This window comes from Octopus sinensis, linkage group LG18, assembly GCF_006345805.1.
Source record: "Octopus sinensis linkage group LG18, ASM634580v1, whole genome shotgun sequence".
Classification (NCBI taxonomy): Eukaryota; Metazoa; Mollusca; class Cephalopoda; order Octopoda; family Octopodidae; genus Octopus; species Octopus sinensis.
In genome coordinates, this window is record NC_043014.1 from 36,599,360 (window position 1) to 36,619,833 (window position 20,474).

At 36.6% G+C, this 20,474-nt stretch overlaps 1 long non-coding RNA gene across 1 annotated transcript; it reads right to left on the reverse strand.

Moving 5' to 3' along the window:
• Positions 1-1,214: 1,214 nt before the first annotated feature.
• Positions 1,215-10,405, reverse strand: LOC118766876. The gene is made up of 3 exons (XR_005002787.1): positions 10,366-10,405; positions 2,844-2,967; positions 1,215-1,345 (listed from the first exon to the last, which is right to left on the reverse strand). It is a non-coding gene; the product is annotated as an uncharacterized LOC118766876 (long non-coding RNA).
• Between the last annotated feature and the right edge of the window lie 10,069 nt (positions 10,406-20,474).

The following is a 20,474-nucleotide window of genomic DNA, read 5'->3' on the forward strand; positions in this document are numbered from 1 at the left end:
ACTTTACTGCTGACCCACCGATCTTGTATATATCATGTTCAAATATTCAAACTATTGCCACTCACTTTTGTTGCTTGGTGGAGGCCATCAGACCTGGCGAATTACACTGCAACACAACAAAAATAATGCGTAAATTATCCCTTATAAGTCGGAAAAAGTTGTCAACAAAATTTCAACGGACAGTTCAGCATAATGGTAAAGCACACATATTGGGGGATGTGGGTTAGAGTCTCATGGCTGTTTGTTAACCTTTTCCGCTTTATAAGGGTAATTTACTTCATTATTCTTGATGTTCTAACGGCAATACTGCGCTCGGGAAAAGTATCACCTCTTATTTGTATCGTAGAATGCCCATTTCCCTCCTTGAAATAGAAACAAGTATATATATAATGAATTCATTTAAACAAAATAATCAAGTAAGACTACATGTGTGTATAAATATATATACGGCGCAGGAGTGGCTGTGTGGTAAGTAGCTTGCTTACCAACCACATGGTTCCGGGTTCATTCCCACTGCGTGGCACCTTGGGCAAGTGTCTTCTACTATAGCCTCGGGCTGACCAAAGCCATGTGAGTGGATTTAGCTGACGGAAACTGAAAGAAGCCCGTCGTATATACGTATATAACGTGTGTGTATATGTTTGTGTGTCTGTGTTTGTCCCACCACCATTGCTTGACAACCGATGGTGCTGTGTAACTTAGCGGTTCAGCAAAAGAGACCGATAGAATAAGTACTAGGCTTACAAAGAATAAGTCCTGGGGTCGATTTACTCGACTAGAAGGCGGTGCTCCAGCATGGCTGCAGTCAAATGACTGAAACAAGTAAAAGAGTAAAAGAGAGCAAAGAGTATACATGCATACGCATTCATATATACACATACATATATATGCACGGGTACATACATATATGCACATATGCACACCTATAAAAGGATATTAAATAAGAAATGTAGAAATAAGAAAAGATACAGAAATTTGATATGTTAAGTGGGTGGGCTGGATTATAGGAAATGGATCTGAAATATATAAACTAAACCATGCATAGCACTGTAAAAACGAGTGTCATTCCTATATATGCCTTCCCTAATTTAGTTGGAAAAAGATAGAGACTATAGGTGAAACTTTGTTTTATTATATCTATTTAGATGCATATGCTTGGGCACGTATGTACAAATATATATTGCACACATACAACCAGACATATTCTTATAATGTTTTCAGCATCAGAAAACAATGAACGGTAACTGGAGAAAGCACTCAATGTATAGTGTAGCGTCAAATATTTATATCCGGGGAAAACGTGAGTTGGCTGTTACTTGAAAGATTCGCTGAATCAGGCAGTAAGCTGAAACAAAAGAAAGTTTTGTCAATTTAGAAAGAAACGATATATATATATATATGTGTGTGTGTGTGAGTGTGTGTGTGTGTGTATACGTGTGTACGTAAGTATGTATGTGTGTATGTATGCATGAATGTGTGTGTGTGTGTGTGTAGGTTTGTAGGAAGGTAGGTAGGTTTGTACGTAGGTAGATATGTAGATAGATAGGTTTGTAGGTAAGTAAGTAGGCCGGCAAGTGGGTAGGTAGCTTTGTAAGAATATATGTATGTATGCTTTTATGTATGTATGTATGTAGGGTTGGATAGATGGATGGTTGGATGGATGGATGGATGGATGGATGGATGGATGGATGGATGGATGGATGGATGGATGGATGAGTGGATGTATTTGACCCTAACCTCTAGCTTCGTAAGAAGTGTTGCTGGAATAAGGCCCTGTAGCTTAGTGGTTCGGCAAAGGTTGCAGTCAAAATAAGTACCTGATATACAAATAAGTGGTGGGGTCTATTTGTTTGACATTTCAAGGTAGTAACCAAGTATAGTCGTAGTCCAGTGGTTGAAGCAAGTAAAAGAGGACCAATTGAGATGATCTACGTCCAGAAATATGGTATGTTCAGTGCTCTAACTCATTTTGCTCGATGAATGCTAATCTAAACATTAAAGAAAATTGATGACAACGATGAGTTTGAAAGAGAAGCGTTGCAGTGACCAGAAACTATATCAATATTATTTTATATAAGGATAACAAAATCAAAGAAAAGAAAAAGAAACGAAAAAAAGGCATTGGAGGGGCGATGCACACCCTGTGCGCAAAGAAAACTTTCGTAAATATGAGCGTTGCTTGCCCATGCTTTTAAACTGAACTGAATTAAGCTTGGTAAGTGTTTGAGTAAAAGAGGATTAGAAGCGTAAGTAAATGACAGCTAAAAGTAGACCTGATCTATGTCTACGAAAAACGCATTTCAGTAAAGTTAGTATATGACTAAATAGATAATTATTCAAATAATAATCATGATTATGACAAAGAAAGTGATCAAAATATTGCATAGGATTGCAAAGAAAATATTGCATAGAATTTGAGAAGTGATTTCAACGTCTTTCAATGCAGGCAGGCGGATGAAACATACTGTCGTTCGTTGTAGGATACAAGCAATATGACCACTTGCTTATGGGGAAATTTATAAATTCGATTTTTAAAACAATTTTCATTAGTCTTTTTAAGTATCATCATTACAGGTATTCATACTTCGGTGAAATTAAGAAATCAACTCATAAATAAATGAAACGATGGAATCCATCACTGTACACACGCACAAACACACACACACACACACACACACACACACACACACACACACACACACACACACACACACACATACAGAGTCTCATTTCTATTTATATTTATATATGTATTATGTATGTACCCACACGTGTCAACGTGCTTAGGTACTTCATGATCTATACACATGCAGACGAGGGTCGAAGGTATATATGATACTAACCGGGTGGTTTCTGTTACTTTTTCGTTTTCGTTTTTGCAAGATCCTTAATGAAGATTGCCCATAAAAAGCAGGATTGCGGCAAATGCTAGAATTTTCGTAATTATATCCGCACCATTCAATTTATCTGCAATAGAGAGAAAAATATATATTCCTTCCCAAATTTGGTAAAATGTCAGAAATTTCAGAAGAGGGGAAAAATCGATTAGGTCGATTCCAGTACTTGACTGGTAACTATTTTATCGATCCCGATAGAATAGAAGTCAAATTCGGTGGAATTTGAACTCAGAAAGTAAAGCCACACAAAATGCCTCCAAGCATTTTTCCGGCGTCCAATGTTCCTGCCAGCTCGCCGCCTCAGAAAAGATAATCAAGGATATTGAGGATTTATATAAGCACGTGTAAACAATAAATAAACAACATCAAGAAATCAGAACTAAATTCCACATTAAAAGGGATAACAAAAAATTGCACAGATCCCGAGTCACCCTGTTCATCATAGCCATTCTTTGGCATTGCTAGGCAAGCGATTAATAGATTCAAGACTGCAGCTTTGACGAGCTTTGGAAAAACACCTCTAGCAAACGGTGACCGTATTTACTCACAATCAAGCAAATGCAGATGTCGTATCCTCAGCGTGTATTTTTTTTTAAATGTTATAAAATCTTTCATGAGGATGTTACTAAGCTTTGTTGGGAAGTTTTTTTATCTAATGTCTGAGGGGTTTCGTTAAACTTTTACAAACACACGCGCTCTTAAAGAGGAAGTTGTTATTTTTGTGGTAATGGTAGTATTATTTCCGGTTTATTTTCGGACTTTTGATTTTGGTCATAGATATTCTTTTATTATTGTTTATAATATGGCGTGTTGGCAATTTTTGGATTAATTTCGGATTTAGAATTCTTCGTAGCTGTACATCTTCATCGTTTATTTTGTAAAATCAGAATATTTCAAATTTTCCATTTGCACAGATATCTAGTTATTCACTACATAGGACATTCCTAAGAGATTAATCCCTAATTTATTGTTTATTCTCATTTACACAGCTGGTCAGTTTCCTACCCGTCTCTCCAATGTAGTTTTCATCGCATTGTGGACATGTGATGCAGCAGATGAGATTTTATTCTTTTGCAATTCATATTTTCATTCACTTTTAATTCCTCTCATTCTTGAGTCATTTGTTTGTGTCTTGCTCAATTAATTTCCATGTCCCTCAACGGAGGTGTGTACAGCTGACTACTTGCATCGTTTCTTTTTCAAATGTGAGTCTCGACTTTCTTAGGAATCTCTTGAGGTTAGGTGGTTGTCTTCGAGTGTTGATAATCTGTGATTTGAAATTATTCGCTGAAGATTTGGTGATTGATGTAGAATATTGGGAGGTGGTGTTAGCCTTAGTGCAGGATGCTGTGGTTTCTAGGACTGTGGGTGACTGCACATAGAATATTTGTATTTTTATTTTCACACCTAACCCAAGTGTTTAGCTGTAAGGTAGAGATCGGGATTTCCTTTGATTGTTATGGCATGCTGAATTAACTTGTTGGGATATTTTGGTTTCTGAAGGAATATATTAAGTTCTTCCAGTTGTTTCTCTCGTCTAACAGTATCTGTAACAATTGAGCATATGTGCCTTTCCATATTAAATTGTATGTTTCTTTTTGTATGAGAAAAGTAGCAAGATCTAAAATCTAAATGTTGGTGTGTGTCTGTGTTCTTGTAGTAGAGGTCAGTTGTAACTGTCTCAGTTTCTTTAATTACTAATAATCATGTTTTAGATGTCTAGAAAGGGTAGTTCCTTTTCAGCCACTTCCATTGTGAATAGGATTGAGACATGAATGCTATTTGTTAATTTAAGTAATTTTGTAACGCCCTCCTTATTTCGATTAAAAAATATAAAACAGCTATTTAAGGATCTTTTCCAGTTTCCTATAAAGTAGGTTTGGAAGTGATGGTCAAAAATAGTTCTGGATAGGATATAGACTTTTTCTTCTGGGTATCCCTTTACTAGTGTGGAAAATGTTGGTGCGGCTTTCGTCACCATCGCTGTGCCTTGTATTTGTAGATAATATTGATTATCAAAACTGAAATAGTTGTTTACCCGTACTATCTTTAACCCTTCAATTATGAATTCTTTTGAGAATCTCCCCTGAATTCTTTGTGGATGTTTATTTATCCAGAATTCTACTGCTTATAGTTCATATATATGGGGAATATTTGCGTAGAGAATAGTTACGACAAATCTAACTAGTTCTATCTCTTTACCCGTCATAGGATATGGATTAAGACGTCAATGTCATCTCTGATTTGAGATCAGTTGGATTGGGGAATTTTTATATATAGAGTATGGAGGTCTTTTAAACTGTTGTTGATCTATTTGGATTTACGGAGTTTGGGATGTGCATAAAAATTACGTTTTCAGGACAAAACTGGTGATGTAAGTCATCGTCAAATTTGTTGATAAATTTGCAAATTTTGCCCATAGTGCGTTTATAAATATTGATATCTAGTTTTCAGTAGAATTACTGGTCATTGAATTGTTCTAAGACCATTTCCCTGTAATGGGTATTGTCCATTATTTCAATGGCTCCTCCTTTGTCAGCTTCTTTAATGACTATAGATTAGTCTTCTTGTAGACATTGTAATGCTTTTTGTTCCTCATCTGTAATATTTTGTTTTATAGGGTTTGCTGGAATGTTTAAATTAGCAGACCTTTTCTGGCATATTATATATTCTTCCGGGTGCTTGTTTCGGTTTATCGGAGATTTAAAAACAGTTTTGTTCTGCAGAAGCGATGAATCATCGTTGTGATTCTTTTGAAAAAATTACCACTGGAGATATTTTCTGCAAAATTCCTCGGTATCTTTTATAAAATCTGTTGTATTGGATTTAGGAGTTGGTGAGAGTTTTAGACCATATTGTAAAATTTTTATTTCCCTTTTCATAAAATTCCGTTGTGAGAGGTTGATTATTTTTGAGTAAGTCGGACCAGTATTTTCATGATTCTTCATATCGGTGAACATAAACAGGATTCGCTACAAACATGGAAACCATTCCTTGTCATCACTCGCCGAATGTTGTAGAGACGTTGAGCAACTATCATGGAGTCCGTGAAACTTGTTACTCTGCTGAGAGTCTGGCGTCGAAGAGGGAGTTGATGCAATGATTACAGCGGAGAATTGTGAGGACTGTGTCGAAGAGCTGTGTGGTGTGAGAGAATGAAATTAAACCTGATCAGGAAATTGTGATCTTTTCCTTAAGATAGACAGGATTCAACCCAATTTCTAGTTAAATAAACAATTTGAAACTTCGTATACTGGTAGAATGTGTCAAAAGAAAACATTATTTTCACTTGGCTTTTTTGATAAGTTTGTAATTTGTAAGTTTAACGTAGTTTAATTCTTCGAATTTTAACCAATGAATCGCCAGTATTTGAGCTCAAATCCTTTGCTGCGTCTAAAAACCCAGACAACATCCTGTTACTGTTTGCTTTCGTTTTCCTTCTCTCACTCAGTCCGTCTCTCTATGATCTACATATGTAAATACAAACATACGTATAAACACTCATGTATGAATGTGTATGGCTATATGTCTGTCTGTTGGTATGTTGCTATGGATATGATTTACAACTATCTCCAGTAGCAAGGCCCTGGTCTGGGAATTCCAGGATTTTGTGGAACCACTTCTTACGGGATGGAGAAAGATGCTGTGTATGATCAATGTGTGTAACTTGCCTCATCTTGGTCTCCACGCTCCACAAAGCATTGCTACAACTGCCCACCCCTCCATTGAACCATGAAGATTTCTTCCCGGAGCCTGCCTGACCCAGGCTTCGCATGCAAAAGCAGGCAACCCCTAATATGCTAATTAACCCATAGCTGTGATGTAGTGTAGCAGACCTCATCACTGCCTGGCCTGTTAGAGTCCAGACTGTTGCAGCAAGCATTTAGACCAAATCCTTGGTTCAGTGCAGACCTTGGAACGACAGGAGCTAAGAAGTGGTTCCACAAAATCCTGGAATTCCCAGACCAGGGCCTAGCTACTGGAGATAGTTGTAAATCATATCCATGGCAACATACCAACAGACAGACATATAGCCATACACATTCATACATATGTATCCAATATTTACTTCCCAAAATTGCACTAAATATATATTTTCCTCAAGAGAATACTCATGTATGGAGGATCGTATTGTACATGTGTGACATGTTTCAGTATCTGTGTATATTTAGAAATATGTTCGTGGATTCTTGTTTTTTTTCTAGTTATTCGTGTGTGTATATATTTTGGAGATGTACTTGCATAGCAAGTGACCTGATCTGAGATCATGTGCTGGAACAAAAACAATTACAGCGTGGAAGGTTTTTATGAGCCATTTAAGAAACACACAAAATCCGTTTTATATATATATATATATATAACAAACACCATCCGATTGTGGCCGTTGCCAGCCTCGCCTGGCCTCCGTGCCGGTGGCACGTAAAAAGCACCATCCGAGCGTGGCCGTTCGCCAGCCTCGTCTGGCACCTGTGTCGGTGGCACATAAAAAGCACCCACTACACTCTCGGAGTGGTTGGCGTTAGGAAGGGCATCCAGCTGTAGAAACACCGCCAGATCAGACTGGCCTGGTGCAGCCTTCGGGCTTCCCAGACCCCAGTTGCAACGTCCAACCTATGCTAGCATGGAAAGCGGACGTTAAACGATGATGATGATGATGATGATGATGATATATATATATATATGGATGCACACACGTGTATATAAACATATATACACACAATATGGGAATACATACATACGCATACAAATATATAAATACACATACATATGTAAATACAAACACACACATTTCATATAATCTTCCACATTCTTTGTACGTTTCACAAACATACACACACAACACATTCTACACATCTTTATACACACTCTCAGTTTCACTATCACACACCATCGCACATCTTCAACAAGCTGCATGAAGGCCTCTACATCCACTGCTTTTCATTTTACTGTCCGCATAAGCATCACATCTTCTACACACCACATACATACACCTTTATATATACTGTTATACACTATCGCACGTTTTATACACTCTACATATAGTCCTGTATACACGCTGTCATACATATCACATCTACGCACCATATATACACCTAAGTACATTTATATATCATTACATAATATACACCAATTGCCTGTAGTCTTGTGTATATATACGATTAAATCAAGGATATAAAAACCCTCGTAAAGGGATGTTATCAGTTCTTTTTCTTTATATATATATATATATATATATATATATATATATATATGCATACACACTACTGTACATCACACATTTATACACACCACAAAGTCCTCTACACTACAAATATTATACACACTTCATGTCGTCCTCAACATTGACTGTCCGTCCACACAGCATATACATATATATATATATATATATATAATATATATATATATATTATATTATATATATATATTATATACATGAGTGTTTATACGTATGTTTATATTTACATATGTAGATCACAGAGAGACGGACTGAGTGAGAGAAGGAAAACGAAAACAAACAGTAACAGGCTGTTGTCTGAGTTTTTAGACGCAGCAAATGATTTGAGCTCAAATACTGGCGATTCGTTAAACTTACAAATTACAAATTTATCAAAAAGCCAAGTGAAAATAATGTTTTCTTTTGACACATTCTACCAGTATACGAAGTTTCAAATTGTTTAGTTAACTAGAAATTGGGTTGAATTCTGTCTATCTAAAGGAAAAGATCCGGAAATTGACCTAGAAGAAATTCAGATGACTTCATCTGTTAGCCGGATTATAATAATACTAGACACATTGATGTCTATAAATCTGTGAGTCAGAATAATAGGGAGTTGTATATTGGGTAATGGAGTGGATATAGTACTGTCATTAATATAATACAAAATTACACAATTTTATTGTAGTTACATTACTAACTGGTTCAATACCTGTGGTATAGATCTATCATGTAACTATAATATAATATTATATAAATAATAATTATATTCAGTGGTAGAATGCTCGCCTGCCACGCGGGCGGCCCGGGTTCGATTCCCGGCCGATGCACATCGCTTTTAGGCGCTGGGGTGGCTGTGTGGTAAGTAGCTTGCTAACCAACCACATGGTTCCGGGTTCAGTCCCACTGCGTGGAATCTTGGGCAAGTGTCTTCTGCTATAGCCCCGGGCCGACCAATGCCTTGTGAGTGGATTTGGTAGACGGAAACTGAAAGAAGCCTGTCGTATATATGTATATATATATGTGTGTGTGTTTGTGTGTCTGTGTTTGTCCCCCTAGCATTGCTTGACAACCGATGCTGGTGTGTTTACGTCCCCGTCACTTAGCGGTTCGGCAAAAATGTCCGATATTATAAGTACTGGGCTTACAAAGAATAAGTCCCGGGGTCGATTTGCTCGACTAAAGGCGGTGCTTCAGCATGGCCACAGTCAAATGACAGAAACAAGTAAAAGAGTAAAGAGAGTATATCTGGATGGGCTTGTACACGGTATATAACGTGGTATATTTTATCTAAGTTTGGTTTTGGCCATTAGTGGCCCAGACCACGTGAAACTTAACAATATCGCTTCGTGTAGTCTTGTAAGTCATACTTTAAGAGGGAAAGCAACTGTTATTTGCAGAGAAGTACCCGGATGTCGGTGGATTGTTTCGTATTTCTCGGAGGAATTTGTTAATTTTCTGTTTGAATGCTGCGAAGTCGTATTATTTTGATTTGTTTCGGAATCATGTTAAGCAAGGCAGGAACCCTTCAGTGAAAGAAAAACTAATTGTAGTGCAATTCGTAATGTTGTCATGTGATATGAACTTGGCTTTTGTCGCAAATATGTATGGCGCGGGGACCAAGACATTAGTAAATATCTTCTACAAGAGTCCAATGATGTCCAATGCCTCTTAAGTGAGTTTGGTCGAAGGAAAATCTGTTGAAGTCTGTCGTGTATATATATATATATATATATATATATATATATATATATATATATATATATATATATATATATATATATATATATATATACATATACATATATATATATATATATATATATATATATATATATATATATATATGTATATATCTATCTATCTATCTATCTATCATCTATCTATCTATCTATCTATCTATATATATATATATATATATATACATATATACATACATACATATATATATATATATATATATATATATATATATATATATATAATACATATATATATATATGTATGTGTGACAAAGAGAGACAGAGAAAGAGAGAAAGAGAGTGAGAGAGAGAGCGTATACATGTATGTGTTTATCATTCGTTCCCCCACAATCACTTGAGAACCTGTGTTGGTTTGTTTACATCCTTGTAGCTTTGCAGATCGGCAGTAGAGAGGGTTATAATAAGCACTGGTGTCCATTTGTTCGACGAAGACCTTGCATGGCCACGGTGAAATAAGTGAAAGAAGCAAAAGTTAAAGTACAAAGGATACCTGCATTAGCTTTTCCTTCGATTGCTGGCCGCAACTCTCCTAGAATAAAATATAATAAATTAGAAACAAAATAGTATTTGATATATTGATACAGTTTTTTTCCAAACTGGAAAGTGAAATCAAAGCAAAATGTGTGCATGCGTGTGTGTGTGTGTGTGTGGTGTGTGTGTGTGTGTGTGTGTGTGTGTGTGTGTGTGTGTGTGCGTGTGTGTGTGTGGTGTGTGTGTGTGTTGTGTGTTTTAACGACCTCTACTAAATAGAGGTCGTTAAAATTGATAATCCTATCTTCGTTGTCAGGAATTAGTCAAGGGATCGAAGAATTCTCTCACTCATCCAACCACAACCCGTGTAAACATTGAGAGTCATGAAGGACGGTAATAGCAGGAACCGAAATGAATAGGAATTCAATCTTCACAATAATATTATGGGAACTAAAAACTAGAGGCAGGCAGACGTTTTCGAAAACATAGAATAATGATCACCCCGAATGAAAACAATTGAAAAATCATTAAGGCCTCCGAAATGTACATCTCCCATGAAGAGAACACGCTCTGCTCTGAGGTACCTATCTCCTATGAAAGAACCGACCTTTAGTGAAGAATCCAGCGAGAACTGAAAGAGTATATATATGTATGTGTATATATGTTTGCATGCGCGTCTACCTGTGTGTCTAGCGGTGGAGTCTAGCAGCTCAGTTCATGGATGAGCAACTCCACTACAATCAACACGATAACAAAAGTCAAAACAAGCTTATCAACAATAACAACTAAACGCAGAGTAAAACACAGACGCCGAACCTCGAGCCCCTCCTCATCAACACTGCTTATAGTGGCGGTGATGTTGGCCATAGGAAGCGAAATTATTCTTGCAAAGGTGGGGATTCGATGAATACCTTTCGAAAACTACCACAAAAGGGCTATTAATTTAAACTAGCACAAGCACATGTATCGAACTAAAAATATATTCTATAAAAATAAGGGTTTCAGGATGAAATAAGGGTTTCTGGACAACAGAAGCTTAGAAAGGTTTTTATTGTTTTTTTCCACCTCACTTGACAAGAGGGCCCTTCTCCAAAAATATTGCTAGTGGCATTTCCAGATTTACCCTTAGATGTCGGTCGATTTAGATTAGATCCATAAAGAGAAACTCGGTTAGAGGAAGCTGAATGTATACTTATCGGCGCGCAAAACTACAGGGTTCGGCTTAGCGAATTCGATAAGCGATATTTAATGGAAGAGTTCAGTTAGATCAGTATCGTGAACGTTTAGTAAATCAGTAATGATAGAGAGGAATAAATTGAGATGAGCTCTAGTGAGTAATCTAGAAGAGGCTATTAATAAAGTGACAGCTAGCAGCAGCAATAGGAATCATTTATTTCTATTCATGAAATGTGGATGATGTATTGACAAAGTTGTGTTCGTGTGCTAAAAGAAAGAAGAATCGAAGGCTGTCTGATAGAACCAAACAGGGAAAATATGATGTAAAAGAAAAACTACAATCCAAACATTGTTTTGAACCATCGCATTCATAGTTCCCAGCTTTTTACCATGACTGCCATACAACAAACCCAGGCGATTGTGTCTCAGCCAATCAAATCCATTGGAGAGCTAAAATCTTGTCAAATGACTTACATAGAATGTTCTAGAACTGTGCCGACGAAATATTAAAGGCGAACAAACCTAAAGAAAAGGACCGACATCAGATTCTACAAGGGGTTATGTCATTTTCTCTATCTTCAAATATTAACAACAGTGGGAGACACCAAGGATTTATGTCGGTAAATCTCACGTTTCTTTAACTGAATCTGTCCTCTCCAATTATGCATCATTGTTGTGTTATATATCAGCACGTTAAACTAACTAAATGTTTGTTTATTCGTTAAATCTAAAATGTCATCTCTGTACCTGGTTAAATAAACAAAATGAAATATTATATTCAATTTTGAGTAATGTTAAGAATTAAACACGAAGCACATGTTCTCTATTGTCGATTCTTAATTAGCTGCATCACAATCACGCTAAAATATTAACCCTGCTCATTTCAACCTTACAAGGACTGCTTTCCTCTCAATCATTTTCTGAAAGAGTTAGGCCATTTACCACGCAACTACTTCCAAATCAATCAGGAAATCTAAATCGAACCCAAACCTTCGAAATCTAATCACCTAGTCGATAGGGAGTAGACCATTTTGATTTGTCTCTGTATCCTATACTATAATGGTGACATCGTCCTCTAATGCAGATACGATACTTCTTACATAGCTAAGTTTTTCAAAATATCCAACTTCTATTAGTAAAGATCTGAGGTTACATAGCAACAGTAACATTAACAGAAAAAGTAAAAACGCAAACCAAAATAACATAAAGGGCATTTGCTCACCTTTTGCGATGATTGGTATACTAAATGTTTTGCCGAAAACAAAACACGAGATCACTGTGACGTCAAGGTCGTCCTTTTTTACAGTGTAATTAAAAGTTGACTCTACTAGAACATAACATTTGCCAGCAGTTGAAACATTTACATAAAGTTTATGTTCAGTTTTGCCGCGAAAACTGTTTTCAATCCAAAAAGGCATGACGATCAAAAGGTGAACCGACATATGCTCTACATCTGAAGGTCGATGTCTTGTCAACTGCAAAGGGAGGGTTAAAGTTCCAGATCCTTAATGTGAGGTTTTGCTGAAAAGTAAACAAATTAACATTTGTTAATTTTAGGATAATAGATCTTTTAGGAAAATATATTCAGTGGTTTCACTGATATAAACTACAATCTTCATACTCAAACAAAGAGTATAACAACACTCAAACTATCTGTGAAGCTAAGCCCTTTGAACTCCTGCTTCTAAGTGTTCAACTGTATAACTTTGTTTTAAAAACGCTGGTGCTAGAGCAGTGTGGAGCCGTGTCAATAGCAATAACCATACAAGCTCATCAATAATACATTATACTTATATAAAAATATATATATATATTCTTATATATATATATATAATATATATATATATATACACTATTGGTGAATTGAAGAAATGGAGCTGAACGCAGATTGAACAGAAATCGTTTTATTTCATTCTACACGTGTTTCGAAAGGCACAAATTACCAAAATCCGATTGAATAATGGGACCATATTGTGTCTTTCTCTTCAGGAAGAAAAAAGGCAATCCGTTGGAAAAACAAAACAGAACAGAGTTTCGCCCATGGCTCTTAGGAGCACAGTTCGATTTGTTTTTTGCTCTGCCTCTGTTCTGTTTTTTGTTTTTCCAACGGATTGCCTTTTTTCTTCCTGAAGAGAAAGACACAATATGGTCCCATTATTCAATCGATTTTGGTAATTTGTGCCTTTCGAAACACGTGTAGAATGAAATAAAACGATTTCTGTTCAATCTGCGTTCAGCTCCATTTCTTCAATTCACCAATAATGTTTTAATTCAATTATCCGCACAACGCACGGTTGCAACGCCAGATGGTTGTACCTCCAACCGTGCTGTTCACTGCTGTGATTTTTGCTACTAAGGTATCGGTTAACTTTTGATTAATCCACTACAAGATTATTCATCTTTCTATTTCACATTATAATATATAATATATATATATAGATATATATATATATATATATATATATATATAATATCAATATATCATATATATAGTATAAATATCAATGTCTGTGTGTTCGTGTGTTCATGTGTTACTTATACACTCGAAAACTACTGTACCGACCCTAATGAAATTTGGAACACTAAATGCAAGCCTAGTGAGAAGGGTTATGTTATATGTTTCATACAATTTTGAGGGGGTGTAAAGGAGGATGTAGAACCCCACCCCGCCCCGTCAAAATTCATATCCTTCCGATTTTGATGAAATTTGATCCCTAGGTATTAGAAATAAATTTTAAAATATACCCAAAATTGACATTTCTTTGGATGATTCTAAAACCACATAATGCGGGCTTAACCCCCAAATATCAGTCCTTTTTTATGGACCAAAATTACTGGATGGATCCTTAGGATATTTAGAACTTAGATTCAATGCATAAGGGCAAGTATAATGCGGTATGTTTGGTTTGAATTTGTGGGGCTTAAAGGGGGCAGAACCTTCCATGAAAATTCATAAATTTCTCTTGTTGATGACATTTCAACCATAAGTAATTGACACAAATCAAGAAGTATTCCCAAAGTTTCCGCTGCTTATGAAGATTCTAAGACCCCCAAATTTTAGTCATTTTTTTATGATCCAAAATAAGGTCAAAAGTACTGAATGGATGTTTATGAAATTTGGAAATTATATTCTATGCATAAGGGTAGATATAAAGTTTGAATGTGAGGGGTATAAATTCATATATTTTTACTGTTGATGAAAATTTAACCATAGATATTAGACACAAATGAATGTATATTCCTAAAATTTCAACTACTTACGAGATTAGTAAGACACCTCAATGGGGGATTAACTCCCATAATTTAGTCATGTTTCCTAAGCTAAAATGTATACAATTGTAGTCTTGGAAACTGTAGAGTCACCCGGGAATACAAGATGAGCGTTATTTGTAAGAGTTTGCTTTGAGATATATTTAGATTGTGATTTCTGCTGTGTGCATAAATTGTCAAGTAAAGGAGAGCCAAATTTGCCTCCACTGGTTTCGTTGCAAAGTGTTATTTTGAGCAAAGTTATTTGGTTGTAGACCTCCTTTGCGACTTTTTATTATCACTGGGTCAGAGACAGTCCCCAAATGGTGTCATTGATTTCAAGGCCTTTCCAGATAAGTGATTGGTCATTCAAAGAGACTTATAGGTTGCAAATTTCTGTTCAGTTACCTATCGGCATATTGATTAATGGCAAACTCCAGAGGTGACACTTTCATTTCCCCTTACCCCTCACGTCACACAGTTGTTATTGTTTATTTGAGTTGGGTCACGCCCTTCCAATAAATGATCTCGTCTAGAACATTCAGAGGAGCTGACGACAGATGAACTCCTGCAGCTTCAGGAGCAACAGCATTTGGATGCGGTGGAAGGGATTGGTTCCTCGGAGGAACACAGTGTAGCAGGGAATGTTATCACTATTAGTATCATAGATGCAGTGTTGGCAAAGTTGCAGTATTTTTTCTAAATTGGTAGAAAAATATTATCTTGAAAAAGTAACTACTTATCATGCAGCTGCTTTATTCAGTGACACTGCACCGGCGCATTTTCGATATATTTTTGATATATTTCTAATGAAACGACCTGCAAGTGTAAAAAGTGAAGAAAATGTGTCCCAAAATGTTAAATTTATCGAAGTGAGACAGAAAATGCCAGAGGTTGTTCTTTATGAAGTCTTAATGGAAGGAGATTCTCCTCCCCAACAGTATTTCTCCTCCCCTCTCTCTATCGTCTTCCTCACGCATATATCGTCCCATTTTTAAGATAATTCAGCTAATAAAACCTGTTTACATATTTCTTTTACGTTCTCTATTTTATAATTGTCATTTTAATTGGAAGTACACCTTTTCTGTCTTAAAACTCATAAAAAATTGTTTTTGGACTGTTTGGCGGGCCTGGAACGGATTAATTATATTGCAGTTAATTTCAATGGGGAAAATTGATTTGTAAAATGAGTAAATTGCACAACTATTACAGTACACAATACGTAGATTATTTCTGCAATAGAAAATACAAAACCAGAGTAAAATATTGCACATATGAAATGCTACAAATCTGTCCACATCAGTGCAGTAGAAACACGCAATAGAGATAAAAGTAATATTGGGGCTGAAACAAATAGAACTAGTAAAACTCACCTCCCAGAAGTTTAGGTTTTGAAGCTTCTAAAGGTGTATTACATGTGTAGTATCCCATATCCTTGCAGGAGAAAGGCAGCTTCATGCAGCTAATCTCAATTAAATCATCAGTCATTGTACAATTGAAATCTTTCTCCTCGGTTGTTTTCTCAAAGACACCATTCTCCTTGTTGTGTATAAATTTTGCAATGGTAATTTTCTGATCTTTCACCAGAGAAATCTCAGTAACATTATCTACATCACTCCTACATGTTATAGTTAATAGATTATATAATTCAAATTCAATACCATCAGCAGGGGTTATGTCCATTTCAACAACTGTGTAGGAATAAAGGAAAAGAATAAATCAGAGGAACTGTTTGTAGTAATACATAACTGCATTTACAGAACGACTTCAGAGAAGGAGGAGAAGAAGAAGAAGAAGAAGAAGAAGAAGAAGAAAAGAAGAAGAAGAAGAAGAAGAAGAAGAAGAAGAAGAAGAAGGAGAAGAAGAAAAAGATGAAGAAGAAGGAGAAGAAAAAGAAGAAGGAGAAGAAGAAGAAGAAGAAGAAGAAGAAGAAGAAAAAAGAGAAAAGGAAGGAAAAGAAGAAGAAGAAGAAGGAGAAGAAGAAGAAGGGGAAGAAGGGGAAGGAGAAGAAGGAGAAGAAGAAGAAGAAGAAGAAAAGAAGAAGAAGAAGAAGAAGAAGAAGAAGGAGGAGGAGAAGAAGAAGAAGAAGAAGAAGAAGAAGAAGAAGAAGAAGAGAAGAAGAAGAAAAAGAAGAAGAAGAATATAGTGATAGTCATGAAAAAGTAGGAGAAAAATGACCAATAGAAATTATGGGTGTAAATTTGAATATGGATTGCATTGTGCTCAAATAAATTTAGCATAATGATTTAAATGCTCTTTTTTAATGTTTATTGTTATATTATGTATTGCTGTTGTCATTTAAGACGCAAGGAAACACCAATTTTTCCCTATTTTACTGTCACTCCGAAAGTTACTTGGGAAATTTTCTGAGTAATATTTTAAAAGGTCTTCATCATTCTCGACACAATCAAGATCTTGTGCAATTGAAATCTAAGTGTCTTTCGTAACTTGTATATCATATCATATAATTTTACATCACTGTGTCTTATATTATATCATACTATCTGTATATATAAGTCACAGAATGTACGTGTATACATTTCCACAATTCTCTACCGATTTGGTCAGCTGATATCAGTTTTGGCACACACTTGGTAACATGCATCTCATACCCAAATCTTCAGTGATAAAGGACTGAACTGAACCATAACTAATCTGAACATCCTCTGATAACTCACGAATTGTGGTTCGACGATTTCTCCTCATGGCTCATACATTCCTCTCCATACACATATGTTTGTGTGTGTGTGTGTGTGTGTGTGTGTGTGTATGTGCGTTTGCGTGTGTGTGTGTTTGTGTGTGTTGTGTGTGTGTGTGTGTGTGTGTGTGTGTGTGTGTGTGTGTGTGTGTGTGTGCATATATTTACTTTTCCTTTATTTCAGCATGTCATAATTGTCTTTTTAACCAACTGAAATCAGTAGCAAATTTTGATAGAAATTTAAGCACTTTCTTTCTTTTAGCCATGATGGAGTGTTCTAAGCATTTTCATCCTGTTGATCCCTGTTCTTACATATAAATTTACTCGTGTGAAACCCCTTTGCCTTTTCAGTATTATCTAATACTAGCAAACGTACCCATCCTTTCACAGTTTAAGTTGCATTTATGCCCATGACACCTGATTGAGACTAGAGGTGAATAATCTCGCGTGTCCATAACTTTCAGTGTTCTAACACCGATGCTTTGAGAGAGTATTCTTCACCGCGCCAGGTTTCAGGCAGCCGGAAAATGTATGAGTTTTCTTGCATGCGGTAAGATTCCCAGGATGTCAAAAGAAAGTATACTATCCCATGTTCATAAAGCGGGGAGCAGAACAGAAGCTAGAAGTTTCAGGCCTATCTCTCTGACGTCACATATTTGTAAGTTTATGGAACGCATTGACTGAAGGGGGCTAATCACGTTCTTTTAAGAAAGTAACTTGCGCACACACAACACACGACAGAGCTTCCGTCGGGGGAGAAGCTACGTCTCACAGCTACTACACACAGTAGATCCTCTGTTTCCGCTTTTAAATCACTTTTAGTCATCCACAGCCATCTTTTATCTCTGTATGTCTTATCTTTACCGTCTTTATGAAATTGACCATGCATTCTTTTCTTTACCCACCTATTTTCAGTTTCATTCGTTTTCAATTACTTGCATAGTGCTTTATCTTTGCAATCTTTGATCCTACACAAGCCTGACTTTCTTACTTCTCATAATAGTGGTTCTGTGGAACTTTTTATATACCATGCTATGTTGTTGTCTTCCGCTCTAATGGTGTGTTCGCATCCAATAGATCCCCTTCCCCTTCTTTTTCTTGTTACATACAGTCTGTCTGTGTCACTTTTTGTGTGTAGTGACCCATATATAGTGAGCAACTTTCTCAATTTCTGTCCAAGCTGTTTAGCTCGTCTACTGTCCAAGCGATTACTCCTGCTCTATATCTAAGGAAAAGCGTATTCTACCATCATTTCATCGTGTATATGTAAAGTATCAGTTAATATGATAGCCAGATGATCTTATGTGGCGAAGAGTGTGTAGAACAGCCATGCTTTTTGAAAATACTAAGAGTAGAAAGTTGCAACGAATGACTTATCTCAGGTTTTTCTATTTGAGGTCTTCATCGCGTACGTCAGTTCTCTTCGCCACGGTTTCTCTTCGCCAACTTACCTTGGTAATCTACCTGCGCACTCGGTCACCACACCAGAAATTTCTCAGTACTCCAGCATATATGTGTATATATAGAGAGAGATGTGTGTGTGTGTGCGCGCGCGCGTGCCGATAAGCCACTAAACGTTCTTCTACGGATCGCGTGAATCTCATTCACTTCCAGCATCTTGATCTTTCGATCTTACCTTTACACACATGTGTTTGTATGTATGTATATACATGAATAAATATATGTGTATATATATGCAGAGTGGACTATAGTAAATGCTATATTTTGATTATTCATATTATCTTATAATATTTCGAAATATAAAAATTCCTTCTTCAGATATTGCTGAGAATTGATTGAGTGACGTCTATAATCAGTTTTCCAACGGTTACTGAAATTTTGTTTTCGGAAGCGTCTCTGCAGTGGTTTCTATAAGCTCGTTCCGGCATTCCTTATGAGAACTGCGTGAGGGCCGCCATGTTCAGAGCTCGTGTGTGTTAGCATTATAGTTATGCATTATACGTGCATTTTTGTTTTATATAACACATGAGAATGTTAAAAGAAATGGTCATATACGCATCCAGATGTAACTAAATAATATATTCTTTGCATGGGTTGGGTGTACAAAAAAGTTAGGGAATCGGCACAGTGGGCAACAATATACTGTGTGTGTGTGTGTGTAATGTTGTGTGTGTGTGTGTGTGTGTGTGTGTGTGTGTGTGTGTGTGTGTGTGTGTGTGTGTGCAGAAGAAAATAATGTCTTGCATCTTAACTTACGGGCTGAATTGTAAGGAACCATCATCAACATTAATATAACTAATAACATCCCTGATCTTAACAGGTAGGTATTAGGCAGAAAGGGAAATGATCGTCGGCTCTCAGCAAAAGAAAACAACGAAAAGACGTGTCTCACTCGAAAAGTGAAGTCGAAATAGTCAAGCAAACACAGAGACAAAAACTCAATATATGTAAGTGTGACTGAGAGATGGAGTGCAATTCGAAGTGTGAGTGAAGCTGAGATTGTTCCATTTCCTGTTTCTTTCTGATTGTTTCTGTCTGTCAGTCTCTCCCAGGCTCACTTTCTCTCTCTCCCTCTCTCCTCTCTCTCCCTCTCCCCCTTTCTCTCTCTCATTCTGATTTATCGTTCTCTTTCTGTTTCGAGAAGTAGACAGGTAAAATACATTAAGAAACACAGTTTCAAAGAATAAAAGAACGAGAAACACAGGCGCGCCAACACACGGAACACGCGCTGCAAGCACACACACTCGGACACACACACACACACACACATACACACACACACATGCACACACAAACACACCACAGAGCAGAGAGTGAATTTCAGCATACTGAGAGAATGAGTGAGGGGCAAAGTAAATTGATTAGGAAAGAGACGGCGACCAAGAATACGTAAGAGGGAAGAGAGGGAAAAATAAAGACGTGAACGTGAGAAAATCGGCAAGGTTGTGATGGAATGAAAGAATATAACAAACACCAAGAGGACATCAAAGAGTGAACGAGAGGGAGAGAGAAAGAGACAGACAGAATGAAAAGATAGTATGGTG